Raw genomic sequence first — 23568 nt, 5'->3', positions numbered from 1 at the left:
TTGTTTTAATTTAAAATTATTTTATTTTTTATTTCGTCTTTTATTTAACCAGGTAGGCCAGTTGAGAACAAGTTCTCATTTACAACTGAGACCTGGCCAAAATAAAGAAAAGCAGTGTGATAAAAACAGAGTTACACATAAACAAACATACAGTCAATAACACAAAAGAAAAGAAAAACAGAAAAAATAGACAAATCTATGTACAGTGTGTGCAAATGTAGAAGAGTAGGCAGGTAAGGCAATAAATAGGCCATAGAGACAAAATAATTACAATTTGGCATTAACACTGGAGTGATAGATGTGCAGATGATGATGTGGAAGTAGAGATACTTTGGTGTAAAAGAGCAAGAGGATAAGTAACAATATGGGGATGGAGGTAGTTTGGGTGTGATTTACACCTAGGTATTTGTAGTTGTCCACATATTCTAAGTCAGAACCGTCCAGAGTAGTGATGCTAGCCGGGGCGGGAGGGTGCGGGCAGCAATTGGTTGAAGAGCATGCACTTAGTTTTACTAGCGTTTGAAAGCAGTTGAAGGGCCGGAAGTATACAGAATGGTGTCGTCTCCGTAGAGGTGGATCAGAGAATCACCAGCAGCAAGAGCAAAATCATTGATATATACAGAGAAAATAGTCGGACCAGAGAATTGAACCCTGTGGTATCCCCATAGAGACTGCCAGAGGTCCGGACAACAGGCCCTCCGATTTGACACACTGAACTATATCAGAGAAGCAGTTGGTGAATCAGGCGAGGCAGTCATTTGAGAAGCCAAGGCTATTGAGTCTGCCGATAAGAATGTCGTGATTGACAGAGTCGAAAGCCTTGACCAGGTCAATGAAGACTTCTGCACAGTACTGTCTTTTATTGATGGCGGTTATGATATCGTTTAGGACCTTGTGCGTGGCTGAGGTGCACGCATGACCAGCTCGGAAACCAGATTGCATAGTGGAGACGGTACAGTGGGATTCGAAATGGTCAGTGATCTGTTTGTTAACTTGGCATTTGAAGATTTTAGAAAGGCAGGGCAGGATGGATATAGGTCTACAACAGTTTGGGTCTAGAGAGTCTCCCCCTATGAAGAGGCAGCTTTACAATCCTTGGGGATCTCAGTTGATACGAAAGAGAGGATGAACAGGCTAGTAATAGGGGTTGCAACAATTTTGGCGAATAATTTTAGAAAGACAAGGTCAAGGGCAGTCAAATCTGGGGTGAACCAAGGGCTATATCTGTTCTTAGTTCTACATTTTTTGAATGGAGCATGCTTATTTAAGATGGTGAGGAAAGCACTTTTAAAAGAGCAACCAGGCATCCTCAACTGACGGGATGAGGTCAATATCCTTCAAGGATACCCGGTCCATGCCTGTTCACTGAAGTGCTTAGGGAGCGTTTGACAGTGATGAGGGGTGGTCGTTTCACCGCGGACCCATTATGCACGCAGGCAATGAGGCAGTGATATCTGAGATCCTAGTTGAAGACAGCAGAGGCATATTTAGAGGGCAAGTTGGGATGATATCTAAGAGGGTGCCCATGGTCACGGATTTAGGTTTGTACCTGGTAGCTTCCTTGATAATTTGTGTGAGATTGAGGGCATCTAGCTTCGATTTTTAGGATGGCTGGGGTGTTAAGCATGTCCCAGTATAGGTCACCTAACAGTACGAACTCTGAAGATACATGGGGGGGCAATCAATTCACATATGGTGTCCAGGGCACAGCTGGGGGCTGAAGGGGGTTTATAACAAGCGACAATGGTGAGAGACTTGTTTCTGGAAATGTGGATTTTTAAAAATAGTAGCTCGAATTGTTTGGGCACAGACCTGGATAGCCTCAATTCGTCGAGGGTGGACTAGGGCTGTTGCGGTGACCGTATTACAGCCACACCGGTGGTCATGAAGGCAGTCAAATTCCACGTGATTGTTTAGTCACTGTAATTAGGCTTCTCCAAGCTCTGATGCTGCAGATGGTCATTAGTAGCCTACCAAACTTGGTAACTACCTGGTACTCAGGACTCAATTGTCCCTCTAATCACTATGTTTTAAAGGCAAATTTATTTGAAAATCTAATCAAACACTTTGTGAGTGTCCATGAGCTCATGTTGCCTAACATTTCAATAGGCTATGCAATTGCACGAGAGAACAGAGTGATGGCCTCTATTAAAAAGAGGAGGATCAGCTTTCTATAGGCTAGGCCTAAGATATTTATTTCTCAACTTCCCTAATATTAAGCACATTGCTTATATTTACAACAAGAGTATAGCCTACCTGGCTGGCATGAAAATAAACCATGGGGAAAAGCGACCTCCATTAGCTATTTAAGTGAATAGATGACATGTATTTTTCCCCCGCTGCCACTGTTTCGAGACAGTTGCATGATTAATTGTCCATTCTAAATATAAACTCAGCAAAAAAAGAAACGTCCCTTTTTCAGGACCCTGTCTTTCAAAGATAATTTGTAAAAATCCAAATAACTTCACAGATCTAAATTTTAAAGGGTTTAAACACTGTTTCCCATGCTTGTTCAATGAACCATAAACAATTAATGAACATGCACTTGTGGAACGGTCGTTAAGACACTAACAGCTTACACACGGTAGGCAATTAAGGTCACAGTTATGAAAACTTAGGACACTAAAGAGGCCTTTCTACCGACTCTGAAAAACACCAAAAGAAAGATGCCCAGGGTCCCTGCTCATCTGTGTGAACGTGCCTTAGGCATGCTACAAGGAGGCATGAGGACTGCAGATGTGGCAAGGGCAATAAATTGCAATGTCAGTACTGTGAGACGCCTAAGTCAGCGCTACAGGGAGACAGGACGGAGAGCTGATCGTCCTCGCAGTGGCAGACCACGTGTAACAACACCTGCACAGGATCGGTACATCCGAACATCACACCTATGGGACAGATACAGGATGGCAACAACTGCCCGAGTTACACCAGGAATGCACAATCCCTCCATCAGTGCTCAGACTGTCCGCAATAGGCTGAGAGAGGCTGGACTGAGGGCTTGTAGGCCTGTTGTAAGGCAGGTCCTCATCAGACATCACCGGAAACAACGTTGCCTATGGGCACAAACCCACCGTCGCTGGACCAGACAGGACTGGCAAAAAGTGCTCTTCACTAACGAGTGGCAGTTTTGTCTTACATGGGGTGATGGTTGGATTCCCGTTTATCATCAAAGGAATGAGCGTTACACCGAGGCCTTTACTCTGGAGCGGGATTGATTTGGAGGTGGAGGGTCCATTATGGTCTGGGGCGGTGTGTCACAGCATCATCGGACTGAGCTTGTTGTCATTGCAGGCAATCTCAACGCTCTGCGTTACGGGGAAGACATCCTCCTCCTTCATGTGGTACCCTTTCTGCAGGTTCATCCTGACATGACCCTCCAGCATGATAATGCCACGAGCCATACTGCTCGTTCTGTGCATGATTTCCCGGTAGACAGGAATGTCAGTGTTCTGCCATGGCCAGAGAAGAGCCCAGATATCAATCTGTGAGGTGAGGGCTAGGGCCAGGGCCATTCCCCCCCAGATATGTCCGGGAACTTGCAGGTGCCTTGGTGGAAGAGTGGGGTAGCATCTCACAGCAAGAACTGGCAAATCTGGTGCTGTCCATGAGGAGGAGATGCACTGCAGTACTTAATGCAGCTGGTGGCCACACCAGATACTGACGGGTTACTTTAGAATTTGCCCCCCCTTTGTTCAGGGACCCATTATTCCATTTATGTTAGTCACATGTCTGTGGAACTTGTTCAGTTTACGTCTCAGTTGTTGAATCTTATGTTCATACAAATATGTACACATGTTAAGTCTGCTGAAAATAAATGCAGTTGACAGTGAAAGGATGTTTTTCACACCTATATTATTTAGTACATGTAAAGATTAGATTAAATCAAGAATAGGCAGATGGGTGAAAATATTAGCCTATCACTGGATGATGCCCAGCATAAGAAACAAAGCCATTTAAAAAAAATCATAGTTGCACACCTCATGTAGCCTAGCCCATAGGCCTATATTTGATTTTTTTATTTTGCCTTTATTTAACTAGGCAAGTCAGTTAAGAACAAATTCTTATTTTCAATGACTGCCTAGGAACAGTGGGTTAACTGCCTGTTCAGGGGCAGAACGACAGATTTGTACCTTGTCAGCTCGGGGATTTGAACTCTTAATAAGGTTGGTATCACAAATAAATTGGCCAAATAATTTCTTAAAATTACGCACATGAATCCGCTTTACAAGGGATGTAGAGCCTAACTGGCATAGATAAGCAGTGTGTGAGTTTCAAGTTTGGGGAAGATAATTTTCATCATAAAAATGCACCTTTTAATAATAAAAGCATTACATGCATAATCGCATCTGCTTTGAAAATGGTGATTTCCCACTAATGGAACATTCACGCTTATAGGCTACTACCACATGTGCATTGCTGCTCTTATAATGTGAAGAAATAGCCTAATAGTTTATCAACATTTTAATCTAAACGTTCTAATCTGTTCCATCAGCCACATTGAGTATAAAAAAAAATCCCATCCCACAACTGTCCCAGACTATATTTTGAATAATTATTTCTCTCACAGAATCGAATAGGTCTACCTTTGTACTATGGAGGATAGTAAATCGACATAGGCTAGTGCTTTTGCTGTTCGTTACGCATACGCATCTTGTTGTCTGACAAAAAGTAAATGTGAACAGTTCTTCCAATATCTTCAATATGCACCTCGGAATTGGATAAGGGTTAGGGTTAACCCTAACCCTACATCCCTGATGTGGGTGTCTTCACTTCTAGCCTATGAGAAAGACCCGATCACGTGATGGAGCGTGCATCAGTCAGGGAGAAGGGCACAACGGCCACTAGCTGCAAAAGGCATGGATTTTTTTTTTTCAAAAGGGGATGCCGCCGTGAAATTAGGACATTTATCAAGTGCTTGTCAAATTGTGAATGAGTAACTGATGAAGTGTGTACAGCCTGCGCAAAAAAACTAAACAGAGCTCATGCCTTTTCAAGCTACTTCTTTCAAATCATCATTAGTGGCATCATGCAGGCTTACAATGTATTAAAAATCAAAACATATAGCCCAACGTTTGTAGAACAACTAAAGTTACATTAATAACTCTAAATTAAGCATGTAGGAGTACCTTTTTTTTAAAAACTGCTCAACACAGAATATACGCATGTGCGCAATCCCTCAAATAGTTTGGAGAAAATATCCTTTCTATTTTATTCAGCTATGTTCAATTGTATTCTTCATACTATAAAATAATGCTACGGATTTCTAAGCAATTATTGTCTGCTAAATGAACTAGTGTAGCCCACAGCCATTTGGCATAGCCAGATCAGGTCCTAACATAAGGACAACTCTGAGTATACTATTCTGTTCTTCTGAAGTAGACTACATTTTCTTCATATCATGTTTCTTTAGACCAGGGATCCTTGCCCATTGTGACTCAAATGCTTCCCAAAGTTGTCAAGTTGGCTGTATGTCCTTTGGGTGATGGACCATTCTTGAAACACACAGGAAACTGTTGAGTGTGAAAAACCCAGCAGCGTTGCAGTTCTTGACACACTCAAACTGGTGCGCCTGGCACCTACTACCATACCCTGTTCAAAACAACTTAAATATTTTGTCCATTCACCCTCTGAATGGCACACATACATAATTCATGTCTCAAGGCTTACAAATCCTGCTTTAACCTGTCTCCTCCCCTTCATCTACACTGATTTGAAGTGGCTTTAACAGGTGTTCATCAATAAGGAATCACAGCTTTCACCTTGATTCTCCTGGTCAGTAGGTGTTACTAATATTTTGTACACTCAGTGTATTCGTATATATTTGTGGTAGTATTGCTGTGTGTTAGGGTTGACAGTAATTGCATGCCTGTTGTGATATAGGCTACTATGAGTAATGTTTGCAGACTCGTTTTTGGCAACAGTAATGTTGTATGAATAAATGGCTAGTATTTATTTAAATTATGAACAAAACTGCCATGGCTTCTCTACTTCATAGTATACACAATATCAGTTGAGTACTATCCAAGATGGTCCTATTCATAAACAAGACACTTCAATCACATTTAGTCTACATTAACCTCCTCCACATAGCCTCTGGCTGTTTTCTGGCCTGTAATAACCCCTGGGTCATGAGTCGAGAGATGAGGTTTAGCCATTACCGCTTTTTGTTGCTAATGTGTCGCTAGTAACACCACACTAGTAACATGGGTGTTTGGGTCAGCGGCGGGCAACAATAGATTAGTGACTTCCTGTCCAACCCCTCACATTTTTCACTTCGCTAATAAAGTAAGTTGTTCTTTCATACACTCCAGGGACCGCAAGGGCCGTCCCTTTTGTGTTCTCACTTGTGGCGGCTACGCCACAGGCCGTCGCCCTGCATTAATCTAGCGGTAAACATCGCTCTCTTATGTTTTTCTTTTCACTTCTATTTAGTCGACGGTATAGTGGCCTATGAAGAATGTTGATGTGATGACCCCTTGTGTTGTACAATGGCTGTGACTTGGATGCAATCGTGGTATGATGCACACTTGAAGCCACATTCAATGTCCGTACATTTGCTGATGCACTTGCTCTACCTTCAATGCACTGAAGCTGATTCAATGACAACAAACGGTAGAGTTTTGAAAGAACGCGAAGTTAAAGCTAATGAGGTTTATTTTGGTTGACGTTGATTTGAACCGTGAGTAACCCAGATGAATAGTGGCTCGGGCACAGGGTGGGGCTACATTCTCCCACAGCACCCTCTGGTTTGGAGTACCCAGTGATCTTCAAATGTTTTCCTTCGTTTTGTCTTTTCAGCAAAAACGTGTCTTTCCAGCAGGCTAGGGCGATACACTTTAGTCAGAACGACAATGAGATGAATGTGTGTTCTCCAGTGAAAACGCCCCACAGTAAGGCAACAACATCATCTCAAACACCTGTTAGTCAGTAATGAAAGGCCTCTGTTTCACAACCCATTGAAGAGGTTTTGGAAGCTCTTATCCCCAGTGGCCACCACCACTTCTGCCCCACTGAAAGTAGTGGAACAAATCCAACATTTATCTGTGAAAACACCTCCGCTCAGAATGTGTAGCTGAGATACAGAATTATAAGAAAAAGAGAGGCATGGAAGAAGGGTTCTAAAGAAGAAAAAAAAAACAGATTCATGTCTGAGACAAACATTTGTATGAGAATCCATTACATCTGCATATGGAGCATCAAGATCACCAGTGTGCTGGAGTTTCATAGTTCAGGTGAACCAGGTCCGGGTCCCATGTTGCAACTTCAGAGTGGTGGGTTTGATTCCCATGGGGAACCAGTATGAAAAAGTGCACTACTGTAAGTGGCTCTGGATAAATAACAAATGTAAATGTCAAATACTGGACTTGTTATACCATTTTCAATTGATGTTAACTCCAATGTAAACATAATGCTTTGTAAATTCAGCTTGTTCCCATTGTGCAAAACTCATTCTGGAGGGGATTGGTGTAATATGGCAAAGCTTTTCCAAACCCCCCTGGGCCTTCAAATAACTGACAGATGCTATGTCTGTCTGACCACCAGCCTAGTTCTCCAGATTGAGCTATGGCGTCTGCCAATCGAACAACAACCCCCGCTTGGACGTAATGACGAGACTTGATCCAACGTTAGGAAACAACGCTGGGTCAGATTGTGTGAAGACATTTTTTTTGCCCGAACAACCCTAATTTGGTGGCCTATTGTACATTCTAATGCTATATTGTATTTTCAAGCAGCAAATAAAGGAAATAAAATGTTTACAGTGCTAGTTTCATCAACTGCTGTACAATATGATATAACACACACAAACAACTTAATTTTGACTGCACTGGGCCTTTAAAGAATCCCGTAAGAGTCTGCTGACATCCAAAGGCTTCTAGCTTCCTTTTAAAGAGCCATTTTCTCAGCTATACAGGTAAGATAGAAGAATGAAGCAGGTTAACATGGGCTTTGCTACACAGAAAGCAGCAGTTGCCCACTCCTTTGTCAACACTTTGATTAAATCAATATCTTTGAAAATACCACAAGTATCTTTTTTTTTTAACTATTCAAATCTGTTTTCTTATATATATTTTGGACGAGAGCGAGGCTATTACCCCGCTAGCCTACCTATTGTTCCTGCAGTGAGGAGGATTCACCATCTTCATCGACAGTTTTCAAAATGTATCTGCAGATCAAAGCCAAAAAGACTACCAGTATGCAAATTAGGGGAACCAAATCAACAGCTCTCTAACCGATGCATTTCAGTAGGCTCCTGATGAGTCACTCACTTTGTCATTGTCTGGCACGTCCTGATGAACTTCATATAGAAAACATAAATTAGATCTTTAGTTGTCTGGATGCGCTACCACAGACATATAACTGTTGTATGAGTTTATGAATGGCAATGATATCCAGTTCCTTCAAGGTATTCACACCCCTTTTACTTTTCCCACAATTTGTTACAAATCGGGATTAAAATGGATGAATAAAAAATTTGCAACGTTCTACACAAAATACTTTCAAAGTAGAAAAATTTGAAAAATGTTTTTGATGCGTACAAAATACTATTCAAACCCCGAGTCAATACATGTTAGAATCACTTTTGGCAGCGATTACAGCATTTAGTCTCTAAGAGCTTTGCACAACTAGATTGTACAATATTTGCCCATTTTGTTCTTTTTTTTTTTAATCTTCAAGCTTTGTTAAGTTGGTTGTTGATCATTGCTCGACAGCCATTTAAGTCTTGCTATAGATTTTCAAGCCAATTTTAAGTCAAAACTGTAATGTCAGCTTGGTAAAGAACTCCAGTGTACACTACATGACCAAAAGTATGTAAACCTGCTCATCAAAAATCTCATTCCAAAATCATGGGCAACAATATGGAGTTGGTCCTCCATTTTGATGCTTTCACAGCCTCTACTACGGGGACAACTTTCCACTAGATGTTGGAGTATTGCTTGCGGGACTTTATTACATTGTCACGAGCATTAGTGAGGTTGGGCACTGATGTTGGGCGATTAGGCCTGGCTCGCAGTCAGCGTTCCAGTTCATCCCAAAGGTGTTCGATGGGGTTGAAGTCAGGGCTCTGTGCAGGCCAGTCAAGTTCTTCCACACCAATTTCGACAAAAAATTTCTGTATGGACCTCGCTTTGTGCATGGTGGCATTGTCATGCTGAAACAGGAAAGGGCCTACCACAAAGTTGGAAGCATAGAATCGTCTAGAATTTGGGTGAATTTGACTCCCAGTGTCTGTCGGAAAGCAGAATGAACCATGTTTTCCTCTAGGATTTTGCCCGTGCTTAGCTCTATTCTGTTTTATTTTTATCCTAACCCCCCCTCTTTAGTCCTTGTCGATCCATAACATGATGCAGCCACCACCATGCTTGAAAATATGAAGTGGTACTCAGTGATGTTTAATTTGTCCCAAACATAATGCTTTGTATTCAGGACGAAAAAGTACATTTCTTTGACACATTTTTTTGAGTATTACTTAAGAGCATTGTTGCAAACCGGATGCATGTTTTGGAATATCTTTATTCTGTACAGGCTTCCTTCTTTTCACTCTTGTCATTTAGGTTAGTATTGTGGAGTAACTACAATGTTTTGATTTATACTACATTTTCTCTGATCACAGCCATCAAACTGAATCGGTTTAAAAATCACATCATGGTGAAATGATCCCTGAGCAGTTTCCTTCTTCCCAGGGCAAACTGAGTTAGGAAGGACACCTGTATCTTTAATCACTGGGTGCATTGATACACCATCCAAAGCGTAGTTAAACATTTCACCATGCTCAAAGGGATATTCAGTGTCATTTTATTTTTATTTGTAAAAATGTTTTGCCATCTACCAATGGATGCCCTTCTTTGCGAGGATTGAAAAAAAACCTGGTCTTTGTGGTTGAATCTGTTCTTGAAATTCACTGCTCGACTGAGGGACATTACAGATAATTGTTTGTGTGGGCTACAGAGATGAGGTAGTGATTCAAAAATCATGTTAAACACTATTGCACACACAGTGAGTCCATGCAATTTATGTGATTTATTAAGCTCATTTTTAATCCTGAACGTTTTGATGCTTGCCATTACAAAGTGGTTGAATATTTAATGACAATACATTTCAGCTTTACATTTTTGTATTAATTAATACAAATGTATAAAAACTCAATTCCACTTTGGCATTGTGGGGTATTGTGTGGAGATCATTGGCACAAAATCTCAATTTAATATTTTACATTCAGGCTGTAACACATCAAAATGTGGAAAAAGTCGAGGGGTGTTAATACTTTCTGAAGGCACTGTATGAGATTGACACCTTTTATATAAATCAGTCAAGCTTGCTGTTCGTCAATTAAAGCACAGTAAATAGCCTATGAGCCACCACTCCGTGACTGCATATGAAACGCCAGGGTCCAACATGAACTTTTTCTCAATGAAAAAGTTGACTTGCGGGAACATGGTGGTGCTTAAAAATGAATGGTCAATCATAATGGTCAAGTACAGATAGCATGATTTTTAACATACGCTTGTACTCTTCAATTGTTGACTGCGACAGAGCAGGGAAATATTGAAATGGAATGCAAAAATGCACTGAAAGTATACTTACTGGCCCGACATGAGCCACTGTACTGATATATATTTACTGACCCAGGGCCAACAGACCATGGTTAATGTCGGACTAATGGCATGCAAAATAACATAAATGAATGTGCCAGAAAACAATAGATTTAGTGGATTTCGACTAATCGTTACCACATTAACGTTATATGGGAAGTGCAAATTCACTCACATGGAAATTCAACTGCAACCACTGCGCGCACACACCCAGGTACCGAGAGGCGGGCGGGACCGACAGCAGACTAGCGATGGGCCGTTTGTGAACGAACAGCACTTTTCTAAGAGATATTTTTGGTTAACGTCGGTGAAAGAACCGTTCATTTGTCTCCCTGATTTGCATACTACTACCACTACTTATTTTTTGAAAGTCAGAAAGAAAGAAAAAACGTTTTTCTGCAGATGAATTACAAAATCATTATTTAAAGAAGGTTAATCCTAATTTGTAGAAACAATAAATAGTGGGGAGAGCGCATCAATCTGGTCCACGCTGATTTTTTATTTTTTTTTACCGGTGCTTAAATTATGATTTTTTTTTTTTACATTAATTTAACGATATGACATAGTGGTAGCCTACCTTTTTGACCTTTCTATATGGGGATTTGCAATTATGTCATGGTTGTAGGTCGACATAAGCATTTTGACATAAGAGCTGTTTGGTAGCCAAATGAGCCTACTATTTTACGTGAACGGAGCCAAATGAGTCGGTTCACCGAAAAGACCCATCACTACAGTCATACCAGCAGTTTCCCTGCCATCGCTCACTTTGTGATTGACAAACGCCTCTATCAATTGATTGCTAGAAGATACATATTGTTAATTCTCGCGGGATCCGCAGACTTTTTTTCTGACTAGCGAATCGAAAGGTAACCAAGTTTATTTGAGTTGGGAAAGTACCCGGCTGAAAATTACTCTGTAATCGGCTTTATAGCCGGCGCTAGTGCAAAACACTGTTTGTATGATTTACGATTCTAATCAGATGTGTGGACTTCAGTCGCCTCAATCTGCAGACATTTGTGTCTTGGCTGTGTTTGTGATGGATGAAATTTAATCAAGATCATTTTAAAGGGAATCCATTTCACAGCCCCTGTAAATGCAAAAAGCAAGCCATCATTCCAGGGAGAGGATGACCACATGTTTTGTCCCGTTCTTCTGTTGCACACACACAAAGAAGTCATTGGTGTGTATTTCTGTTTCAATTATGCACATTTCGGAAGTACTAATTCGAGAGGAATTGTCATAATCATAAATTGTCTAAATGATCATTTGTCTGTGATTAAGGTCAACCTTTTCACAGCTGAAGCCTTTTCAAATAAGGGGATGCAGAGAGCGAGATTGATAGAGAGCGAAGAAGAGGAAGAGAATGACAAACCTAGATGCATTTCTAGAGACAATAAGAGAAATAGAGACCGCGATACACACAGTGGGAGAGAGAGAGACTGCTAAAATGGAGCAAGAGTAAGAGATTCTGTGAAAATGAAAAGCAGTCATCAAAATTCTTATGTCTTATATGTATATTTACTGCAGTGTTAATGCAATTCTAAATCAGGATTGTTGTCCGGCTCCCATCAGAAGGGACCTGTTGAGTCCTAATAAATCAGTCATTAAAAGCTGATGTGACCTGAATCAAAGATTATGGATATACTGACAAGATACGTCTCTCCGCCCTAACAATGTGAGTCGTTGTCCATAATGCAGCACGGCTGGCTGTCTAGCTCCTGCCTTTCCTTTCTTTGGATTGGTGGATACATATCATTATTGTAATCCTTTTTTTGAATATTCGGTGAGGGTTGTTGACGTCAACCGCCTGTATTCAATGGAGAGAGAGAAGCTACTAGCCTCATGCCATCGATATGCATCGTGTTCTCAACAACTCTGATATAAAGTGTCACGTCTCAGTATCAGTACACTCGTAACAACTTATATTTGATCATATAAACCTCACATAGCGAATAAGCCATAGATTTTTTATTTTTTTTGACCAAATTTGCAACTCATTGATTTCCATACAAAAATTCCTTGTTTGGTGGGCGAAACAACAAAATGTCAACTGCTTGTAGGATGACAGATTTTCCACTGAATTGGGCCTCTCTTCCTCTTCCTCTCTGCCTGGATAGCTCTTCAGACACTTGAAATAACTTCTAATGGCCAGCTGAAGAGACACAAACGGCTCGTATACATGCAAATGTTCATGTGCATAATCGTAAGGACTGTGAGGATCACAATGATGGCATTTTCAAAATAAACCTAACCATCCACATTGTCATGGATTCAATCGTTTAACTATGTTGTGAATATCTTTTTATTTTTTTTTGTTTACTAATCAAAAACCGGTGTCTTTCTCTGTTCTAGGATGGGATATATGGTTCTAGTCTCTGAGATGTGATGTACTGGATTTGTAAGGAGTTTTGACGAGAGAAGAACCACTCACAGGTATGTGACAAGTCAATCCACTTCCTCATCAGATCAAACAGCTGCTAATATCATGACAAGACTATTCCCTGCACTGTTTCTTCAAACTCACCCCCAAAACACAGAAAATCATGAACACATTTTATTCAGGAGATTCCAACAACATTTTTCAGCTTGCTATCAAGTTCCCCTCTTCTAGTGATACAACCGACCTGGCATAAATGTGACCTACCGGCTCGATTCGGTCTTATGTAGAAACATTTGAAATGGTGTATTTTTGTACCATTTCTAACTCCGAGCTAGAAAATGGTATATCATACACTGTAGTTGAGGAACAATGGGAAAGTAAATACACTTGTAACCTCACTTTTGAGAAAATGGCCCTTGTATGTTTTTGTACATCTACTGGAAAGCTCATCTTTGTCTACACCCGTTCAACATCGTTCACACCCTGTTAAGCCTTAGCCCCACCCATCTTTGAGGATTCACATGTGAGGCCATGTACTAAACAATCAAAGATTTCAAGACTAAAGGCTGGTTTCTACTACAGGTGTGTTCGTAAATTCAATCTGGAGTGGCAGTGTGTGCTCAGAGTGCGCAATCAAAGCGATATCAGATTGTCTGTTCATGAATTCAGATCGTTTCACTCTCGGAGCGTTCAGAGCGCCCACTTGACACTCTGGCCGAGGAGTAGGTTTGATCCGAGCGTTCTGACCTTACAACAGCAGTCAAGACCTGGCTGACTTTGGTAAGCTTGCTAGAATGATTTCCCAAAAATTATAAAAAAAATAAAAAAAAGTTTACGTTGAACTGGCTCCCCTGTGAGGTAGTGATGCGCGACATGCGCCTAGTTTCCTGAAACTAATCACAAATTCAAAGAAGTTTCCTTCGAAACCATGAATATGCAACAGGGCAAGATTGCATGTCTATTTAATCTCCTACACCGCATTCTAATGATGAGCATTCATGTGGTCCTCCTATTTCACTTGTTTCCTCTCGTGATTTTTGATGAGTTGATGGTTAGGGAAATGCTAGGTGGTCATTAACATATGCAAATCTCCAGGACAGCACTGTTAAACCACTAATATCCCCCCTCAGCGACAGGAGGTTTTTCTGGTCAGTAACCACACCCATCCACCAAGCATGTTTGGATTGCGCTCCCCGATGCAAATGATGTTTTCTGTGTAATCATGCAAAAGTGCAGCTGGCTTCCATTTGGCTGTGCCTCAAGTCTCTACCCGCCTCATGCTAACCCTCCCCCTACCTCTCAACCCTGTCCTTCTGATCCATCTCATATTCACTCCCCATCTTGCTTTCGAATTTCTCATTGTTTTCTTGTGCACCTTTCATCTCTCCCTCTCCAAATCGGATGCAGTCATGCACATGCCCCCCCCCCACCCCCCACCTGTGGGTTTTGACGAGCTTACCCACACTAATACCCCCCTCCCCCATCACCCTTCCCCTCTCCTTACTGCAGGCTGTTTTTTTCAGTAAATGCCACCCCACTCCGGATGTTTCTTCTCTTTGCCACTCAGAGATTGAGGAGAAGATATTGGCTCGCTGAAAAAAACAGTTCTCGGACGCCTGACATATCGTCCGCAGCTGCAGGAGTGACTTAATCTTAAACCGCAGGATCCGTCAGTCGGCGGTCTGAATATGGTGCACGTTATTAGTGGCAGAGGTTAATAAATTCAGCGTAAGGTGCGATGTCACCCTTTCCAATAACGCCACACGGAATGACACTGGGAGATTTTGCAATTCATGTTACTTGGCGTCGAGGGGATTTGAATGGCATTTCCTCCTCTGCTGGATAATACAGAAAACAGCATGGACGTTCTGGCTAAAATTAATCTAAGTGTAATCCCATGTTTATTGTAAAATAAATATGCATTAATGTCCCAGCTAGTCCTTCCCTCTGCACAGTATGAACTGAAGCAAGGACGAGAAGCTGCAGAGTCAAATGTAATTGGCATATTAGTCACAAAGTGACAAGGACGCTGTTGTGCATTTGAATAACATGGGGCAACAGTGAGGGGTAGTTGTGCGGGTTTATAGCTGAAAGCTAGCACATTTAATGCATCTTATCCATGTACAGAGCGAGTCTCAATTGTTTTTTCTTGATTATATTGACATAATTTAGCAGACTCTCTTCTCCAGAGTGACTTACAGGGGCAATTAGGGTTTTTCACATAGTCAGCTAGGGGGTTCGAACCGAAAAGTCACTGGTTACTGACCCAACATTCTTAACCGCTAGGCTACCTGTCGCCCTTATGTTCCTCCCCTCCAATCTTTTCCTCCATTGTCTTTTGAGAAGGAGGCTATGAGAGAGGGCATGAAGAATCAAGTATAAACAATTGAGATGCAGCCCCATTTTTATAGATCTCTGGGTCTTCAACCCCAACAGCTTGCTGCTCGGATCTCATGCAATAGTAGAAGTTTGCTACTCTATTAGTGTTGAAAGGTGTCAAATGAATTCATATCCGTAGTCTACTTTCATTACAAATCATCTTAATAATTCCCGACATGGAATTAAGACCTTCATTTGATGCACCTTCTTTTGCCTAATGTGCGGTCACTTTGATTTACGTCCAATCGGGCGGAAGGAGACTATGCCGGTGGAACGTTGGGGGAGCCTCTGAATGGGATCCTTGGGAAGTCCCAAATCTGACGTCACCCCATTTGAAGTTGAAATTTAACACAGTTAAGGTAAGGGTTATGTTACGGATAGGCTTAGGGTAGGGGTTAGGATTTAGGGTAGGGATGGATAGCACTAAGAATCCCGGCTAGCAGTAAAACTTTACAACCAATACATCTTTCCCAGAGAACTTTGCATACCCACCTAGGTTGCCCTAGTGACAGCAGTGTAAGGTCTATTTGGCCACAATGGGTTCTGGTCACATGTACTCCTAGGTTTTGTTTTAGTTATCTTAAAGCAGTGTCCTTTGTTTTGTTAGTTTGAGTCGACAGTCATGCTGTCTAGGTCTCTCTATAACGATGCAAAGTCATTTAAATGGAGTTCGAGTAGACGTGAGAGGAATCATTTTGAGCAAAGTCAGCAGCGTCCTCAAATTTTAATTCAACCCGAGGACAGTTGACTTTACAGGTCTTGCTGGTGCTTTGTCAAAAAAAATGACTCAATGTCACAAAGGAAGATCACGTTGGTGTTTGACCTAAAATGACTGAAAAAGTCATTTGATGAACTTTTGATATCTCTAGTGGAGAATTTGTTGACACTCTGCCACATAGAACGTTGTTATCTGTGGCGCCATGGAAGTGTGAGGCATGTTTACAGTCACCTCTGCCATAGCAGGTGGAAAGGTCCTTGCAGGTTGTGATACAGTACACTTCCCATTTTGACCAGAGCCCGATGGGGTACTGTATAATGGGAATAGGACACAATATAGGGTGCTATTTTGGACGCTTCCAATGTGTTAATGTACAGAATGTGTACATGTCTTGTCCTTGCTTGAATTCATTGTTTGGTATGAATTGAAGCACCTCCCAAACAACATGCTCTCTGCATACGTGATGCTCTACTTGCCCCACACTGCTTTCTCTCTCCCTCCATCACCCCCTTATCTCTCTCCCTCCATCACCCCCTTATCTCTCTCCCTCCATCACCCCCTTATCTCTCTCCCTCCCTCACCCCCTTATATCTCCCTCTGTCTTTCACCCTCTTCCATAATTTTTCTTTTTCTCTCTCCCTTCCCTCGTTTTCTCCGCCTCTGTATTTATTGTTCTTCTTCCTCTCTATCCCCGCCCCCGCCCTCCCCCTCCGCCCCCTCTCTCCCCCCAGTCATGCTTGCTGCTTGCTCAGCTCATAGCCTGGCTCTGTGTTTCTACCTATGTCCCCCCTGGCCTTAGTTGCTTTGCTCTAAATATACATGCCGTGCTGTTTGCCGTGCTGTTACGGCTGCTGCTGAGACGAGGGAATCACAGCTTATTCCCCTCACTGGTTTACATAACCAACTCATACAGTATGGATGTATTCAGTGGCCCATCCGTGGCACATTGTCATGTTATAATGATGGCGCATGAGGTGGTGGGACCTCGGCTAGTTCTGTTTGTGAATTGGTTCTGAATATGTTATTTGTGTTATGAATATTTATCACTGTTGGTATAACCTTTTTCCATTGCTGAAGCTGCCGAGGTTGTATGTTTGTAATTCATTGTGAATCACAACCCCTGCTTTTATATTGTGCAATCATTGGGTGATATCTTTTTGAGAACCTTAAAAGATTTTGCAATCATCACCAGTTCAGATCATCTCACACTAAAGATCAGTCAGCAACTGCTTGCAATTAGTCCACTTTCACCGTATGGACCATATTGATTGATACCACGGCTGTGATAACAATATAACCTGTTTAGAAGATAATTAATGGGACTTTCATGGTTGAATCGTGAGGCCCATCTCTGAAATGAACCAAAATGGAGTCATAAGCCTGGAGATGTGTTCAAGAAGCGTTGACTACACCCCCCCACCCCCCCCCCCCCCACCCTCTGTCACACACTGCCTGTTCTTTCCCAGAGGGCTGTGCTGTGTGAGGAAGGTTCCACTTGGCTTGATGAGGCTGTTCAGAAGCAGCCCCCCCCCCCCCCCCCCCCCCCCCCGGCACCACCTCAGGAGGGAGGGAACAAATCTGACAAAGTCAAGTCTGATTAAGTCAATGCGGTCTGGGGAAGTTCGATGTCGTGTGCCCCACTGCTCCTCTGACATGCACCCTGACAAGTTTCAGATCTTAATAACAGTAGAGTTACAGTATGGCCTTAATGGGGAGCTCACGTAGTCTTAAAGGGATAGTTCACCAAAAATGTTTTTATCTTTTACTCCAGACAGTATGGCCTTAAAGAGGAGCTCACATGGACGTAATAACAGTACATTATGGGCTCGCGATAGACATTTGAAGTCGAAAGTTTATATACACTTAGATTGGAGTCATTAAAACTTGTTTTTCAACCACTCCACACTCCGACTTGTTTTGGCAAGTCGGTTAGGACATCTACTTCGTGCATGACACAAGTAATTCTTCCAACAATTGTTTACAGACAGATTATTTCACTTATAATTCACTGTATCACAATTCCAGTGGGTCAGAAGTTTACACACACTAAGTTAACTGTGCTTTTAAACAGCTTGGAAAATTCCAGAAAATGATGTCATGGTTTTAGAAGCTTCTGATAGGCTAATTGACATTTGAGTCAATTGGAGGTGTACTTGTGGATGTATTTCAAGGCCTACCTTCAAACATTTGCTTGACATCATGGGAAAATCAGGCAAGACTTCAGAAAAAGAATTGTAGACCTCCACAAGTCTGGTTCATCCTTGGGAGCGATTTGCAAATGCCTGAAGGTACCACTATCATCTGTACAAACAATAGTACCCAAGTATAAACACCATGGGACCACGCAGTCGTCATACCGCTCAGGAAGGAGACCCGTTCCTAGAGATGAACGTACTTTGGTGCAAAAAGTGCAAATCAATCCCAGAACAACAGCAAAGGACCTTGTGACGATGCTGGAGGAAACCGGTACAAAAGCATCTATATCCACAGTAAAACGAGTCATATATCAACATAACCTGAAAAGCCGCTCAGCAAGGAAAAAGCCACTGCTCCAAAACCACCATAAAAAATCCAGACTGCGGTTTGCAACTGCACATGGGTACAAAGATCGTACTTTTTGGAAAAATGTCCTCTGGTCTGATGATACAAAAATAGAACTGTTTGGCCATAATGACCATCGTCATGTTTGGAGGATAAAGGGAGAGGCTTACAAGCCGAAGAGCACCATCCCAAACGTGAAGCACAGGGGTGGTAGCATCATGTTGTGGGGGTGCTTTGCTGCAGGAGGGACTGGTGCACTTCACAAAATAGATGGCATCATGAGAAAGGAGAATTATGTGGATATATTGAAGAAACATCTCAAGACATCAGTCAGGAAGTTAAAGCTTGGTCACAAATGGGTCTTCCAAATGAGCAATGACCCCAAGCACACTTCCAAAGTTCTGGCAAAATGGCTTAAGGACCACAAAGTCAAGGTATTGGAGTGGCCATCACAAAGCCCTGACCTCAATCCTATAGAAAATATGTGTGCATAACTGAAAAAGCGTGTGCGAGCAAGGAGGCCTACGAACCTGACTCAGTTACACCAGCTCTGTCAGGAGGAATGGGACAAAATTCACCCAACTTATTGTGAGAAGCTTGTGGAAGGCTACCCGTAACTTTTGACCCAAGTTAAACCATTTTTTAAGGCAATGCTACCAAATACTAATTGGGTGTATGTAAACTTCTGACGCATTGGGAATGTGATGAAATAAATAAAAGCTGAAATGTATCATTCTCTCTACTATTATTCTGACATTTCACATTCTTAAAATAAAGTGGTGATCCTAACTGACCTAAGCCGGGGAATTTTTACTAGAATTAAATGTCAGGAATTGTGAAAAACTGAGTTTAAATGTATTTGGCTAAGCTGTATGTAAACTTCCAACTTCAATTGTATTGTGACATCCCAAGGGCTTCTTCCTCTTGCAGAGCCTCAATAATGTATTCTAATGTAAACTAACAGCTAGAATAGAATGTGCTGATGCAGATTTAAAGGGAACTGACAGTCATACCAGTGGATATCATATAATATGACTGAGGAATCTCAACCAACCCCACCCTGTGGTTAATGATGTTTTCATTGGCTCAAGGGGCTTTAGTGTGGTCGTAGTCGGTCTCGTTCTGGCAGGTATGCAAATGGAGGTACAGGAGAGTGAAAGAGCCAATGCACATGCCCTCCTTTGTTGTCATGCAGGTTGTCGTTGATACCATGTAATGTTATTTTCTTCCTTTCTTTTTTTTTTCTTCTTCTCATTCCGTACCTCTAGCTCCCACCTGTGAAGTTAGGTGTCCCTTTGTGCCCGTCTAAAAAATAAACGACACTCAGCGACCGGGTCTCCGGAGTCTCTGCCTTGACAACCAGCGCGCACCCGGAGGTAATCAGAAACTGTCAAATGGAAAGGGCTTGGGCTGCGTTTTGAGAGGCAATTCTCTCCAGTCTCCTTGCTGGTCTAATTTGAGCATGGGGTACAGTGGACATGAGCCCAGTATCAATATGAGGACCTAAAAGCAAAACACATGTAAGTGAAGAAAAATGGACCCCAACAAGAAAGCAAAGTGGCGCCATCTTGTCAGTCACAGCCTAAACTAACCCAATTTCTCTCAGAAAGATTCCGGATGACTTTGAGTAACACAAATAATGTCCCTTTTCTGTGCTTCCAAGACTACGACGACTTGTGAAGATTAATTCATCAATTTTTTTCCTGCTATATGATAATGCTCGGTCTCACTCCGAGGGAAAGTGAAAAATGTGCCACCTTTAACAGATTAGGGCTGACAAATTCTGGATGTGTGTCTTACTTTTCTGGAGACAAATGAAAGATCCTGGCATACAGGAGGAGGCCCTTTGGGGGCCCATCGTACGAGTCCACCCTTGAATGGGTGGTTCTAAACCGCAGACGGACACAGAGCACCGCCGCAATCAGTTTCAGCCATTCCTGGGATTTATTTACAGCCACAGCCCCTATAAAATCCAGAATTTATGTCATACTTTTTAATTAGAAATAATGTATTGTAGAATTGAAGTGATATACAGCTTAATCAATATATAGACTGTGTCCGGACAGGATGACAGACAACACTATTGACAGCTCACAGAGTAACCTAACTTAACACTGTCTTTCAGAGAAATATGTTGTTTGCGGAGCAAGGAAACTGTGCTCTCAATCTCTTTTTTGTTTTCCACCTTTTCTGTATTTCTCTCTCTCTCCCTCTGTCTCTCTCGACAATCTGCCAACATCTTCGAACAGATAGTATTTTCTCCAGATTGAATCAGGCTCCCTCGTCACTCTGTATTTACCCAAATAATGATTTTACCTGAGCGAGCCCCACTGTGCTGTTTATTGCTGTTGTATAGGATTGAATAGCGGGAAAGCTGGAGGTGGGTTTTAATGAATATGAACTTAACAGATCGAGAGAGGAATGAAACTCAAGTGGGTATTGTATAAATCTCTCTCTCTCTCTGTAAGCTAAGGTAGAGAGGAAAACTAGGAAACTGTAAGCGCGTTCACTTAAGACCGCTTAGACGATTTATATTCAATTTCTAATTTGTTGTGAGAAAGCATGGTTTAATTAAGTTTATATATCATTTGAGTTAATTTTGTCTTCTCGTTTCACACAATACACATAGTTGGATTGAATATAGAAAATACATGGCTGCTTTTATAAAGCTTTAGGTTGAATATCAAATGATAACCCAGAGTAATTTTGACCCGAGGGCAACGATAGAGTCAATATTTGTCCAAATTCACTGCTAGGTCTACCAAATAGTTTATTACTTTACTATTTTTAGTTCTCGAAACATTGACTTATTCATGTCACATCCAGGATACAGGAACCACATTTACAGGATTCATATTCTCATGGAGTCTCAATCAAATATATGCCAGAGTATATTGCCATGTTGTTTTAGGGGGCAATCTAAGCACAATGATGTCTGGGAGTGTTGACAATGACACCTATAGCAAGGTTTTCAATCCCGCTTTAGGTGTGTGGTGCTGTGCTGGTTACAAGTTCAGGTGTGAAGGTTGTGTTTGTTTATGGAAAGGCAAGTACTGTTGCCATGCGGATTTACCATTTACGGAATGATTTTCCCTTTTTAATATACAACTTCTCTTTTCTCTATAAATATTTGCATCGAGAACTCTGAGAATAGCACAAAGAAATGTCATATCGCCTTTTGGTGTGTGTGCTGCAAAACTAGGAATGATATCTTTGGGAAAGTTGTAAGATAAGAGGTGACAGTAAATCCCATGTGTGCAACACCTGGCGAGTCGATGACAACATGACTCAATCAGATGGAGTGAGGCGGTGAGGGAGTCTGAGAGAAGCCCTGAGAGGCCATTGAGCTTCCCATTGTCTCTGCTTTGCAGATTTAATCAGCAAAGGAATAACAAAAGAAGCTCTATCAGAACATTTATGGCTATGTCAGAAGGTATGCGTACAAAGTCCCCAAGATTGTTGCACGTTATATAGACTGCCTTTCACACGACTCACTAATGAATATGAAAATGTGGTACACACACACAAATTATATACGTTTCAATTTGTTGCACAATTAATGGTCAATACTGCATTTCAAACAGCCAGGAATTGATCTAATGATTTCAGCCTAGGTATAATTTTACAATCCCTATCTTCCACAATCATAAAACCCATTATCAAAATAGTTTAACCTGCTTTTTTTTGCAATAATAAATGTCATTCAAATCTATGGAAAACCTGTTTTTATTGCACATTTAGCCAGAACCATGCACATCCACTAATAATGACCAACTTCTGGTAGCAGGCTTTATAGAAAATTAACACAGGTCTCATAAACAATCTCTCCAGCATAAGCCCATGTGCTATTGAGTAGCCAGCTAATATTTATATTTCAAGTCTAGCCAACTTGGATCTATTCGCTTGCTAACAAGGTTGCTAACATGAACAATTGTACTGTTATGAATACACCATCCTGTCCGGCTCCCAACAGTTTGGACAACATAGCCTGTTCCCTTTAAGATGTTGAAATCAAGTGGCCTACCTGGGTAAGAACATGTTCTCAGAATGAGTTGCCAATTCCTTATGTGAATGCATCTTTTTATGGTCATTGCACATTTATAAAAACAGCTAGCACATTACAGTCCATGGCTAAAATGCTGCTAGCGATAAGTAGCACTGCCAGTGGTGGAAAAAGTACCCAATTGTCATACTTGAGTAAAAGTAAAGATACCTTTTTTTGGGTCACCCAGCAAAATACTACTTGAGTAAATGTCTAAAAGTATTTGGTTTTAAATATACTTTAAGTACCAAAAGTAAATGTCATTGCTAAAATATACACAAGTATCAAAAGTAAAAGTATGAAATAAATAAACATATGATTAGTTTGTAAATGATGTCTGAATGTTGGTGTGCCCCTTGGCTGTCCGTACATATTTAAAATATATACACATAAGCAACACATACGGCACAATTTTCATCATTTACACAATTTACATAATTTGTGTTTAGTGAGTCCGCCAGATCAGTGGCAGTAGAGATGACCAGGGATGTTCTCTTGATAAGTGTGTGAATTGGACCATTTTTCCTGTCCTGCTAAGCATTCAAAATGTAATGAGTACTTTTGGGTGTCAGGGAAAATGTATGGAGTAAAAAGTACATCATTTTCTTTAGGAGTGTAGTGAAGTAAACGTAAAAGTTGTCAACAATATAAATATATTGTAATAAATTACAAATACTCCCAAAAACGACTTAAGTAGTACTTGAAACATTTTTTACTTAAGTACTTTACACGACTGGTTACCCCAATGCCGCATGTGACAAACTCAGCATCCATTTTCTATAATCATGTCTGTTGATACTCCCGTTTTAGTAGGGTCTGCAGTGTTCTACATTGTAAAATGTCTGTGTTTTTCAGCGTCCATATGAACCATTCTGTTAGCGCTGAAACATACATTCAAATGAATTGAATTAATTTG

The 23568-nt window shown here is 41.3% G+C and overlaps 1 protein-coding gene across 12 annotated transcripts in view; it reads left to right on the top strand.

Annotated features, from left to right (window-relative positions):
* The window catches only part of LOC110531730 (adhesion G protein-coupled receptor L3), a 341603-nt gene that overhangs the window by 31646 nt on the left and 286389 nt on the right, over window positions 1-23568 (top strand). For 11 of the 12 annotated variants that reach the window (XM_021615077.2, XM_021615078.2, XM_021615075.2 and 8 more), the window contains exon 2: window positions 12945-13025. The gene's annotated coding sequence lies outside the window, so the exon portion shown is untranslated. Of the gene's footprint in view, window positions 1-12944; window positions 13026-19878; window positions 19987-23568 lie in introns of all 12 variants that reach the window. The other variant, XM_036987556.1, reaches the window with a different exon arrangement.

Source organism: Oncorhynchus mykiss, chromosome 9, assembly GCF_013265735.2.
Source record: "Oncorhynchus mykiss isolate Arlee chromosome 9, USDA_OmykA_1.1, whole genome shotgun sequence".
NCBI lineage: Eukaryota > Metazoa > Chordata > Actinopteri > Salmoniformes > Salmonidae > Oncorhynchus > Oncorhynchus mykiss.
Note: the sequence above shows the minus strand (reverse complement) of the source record. Positions and strands in the feature narration are given on the sequence as shown.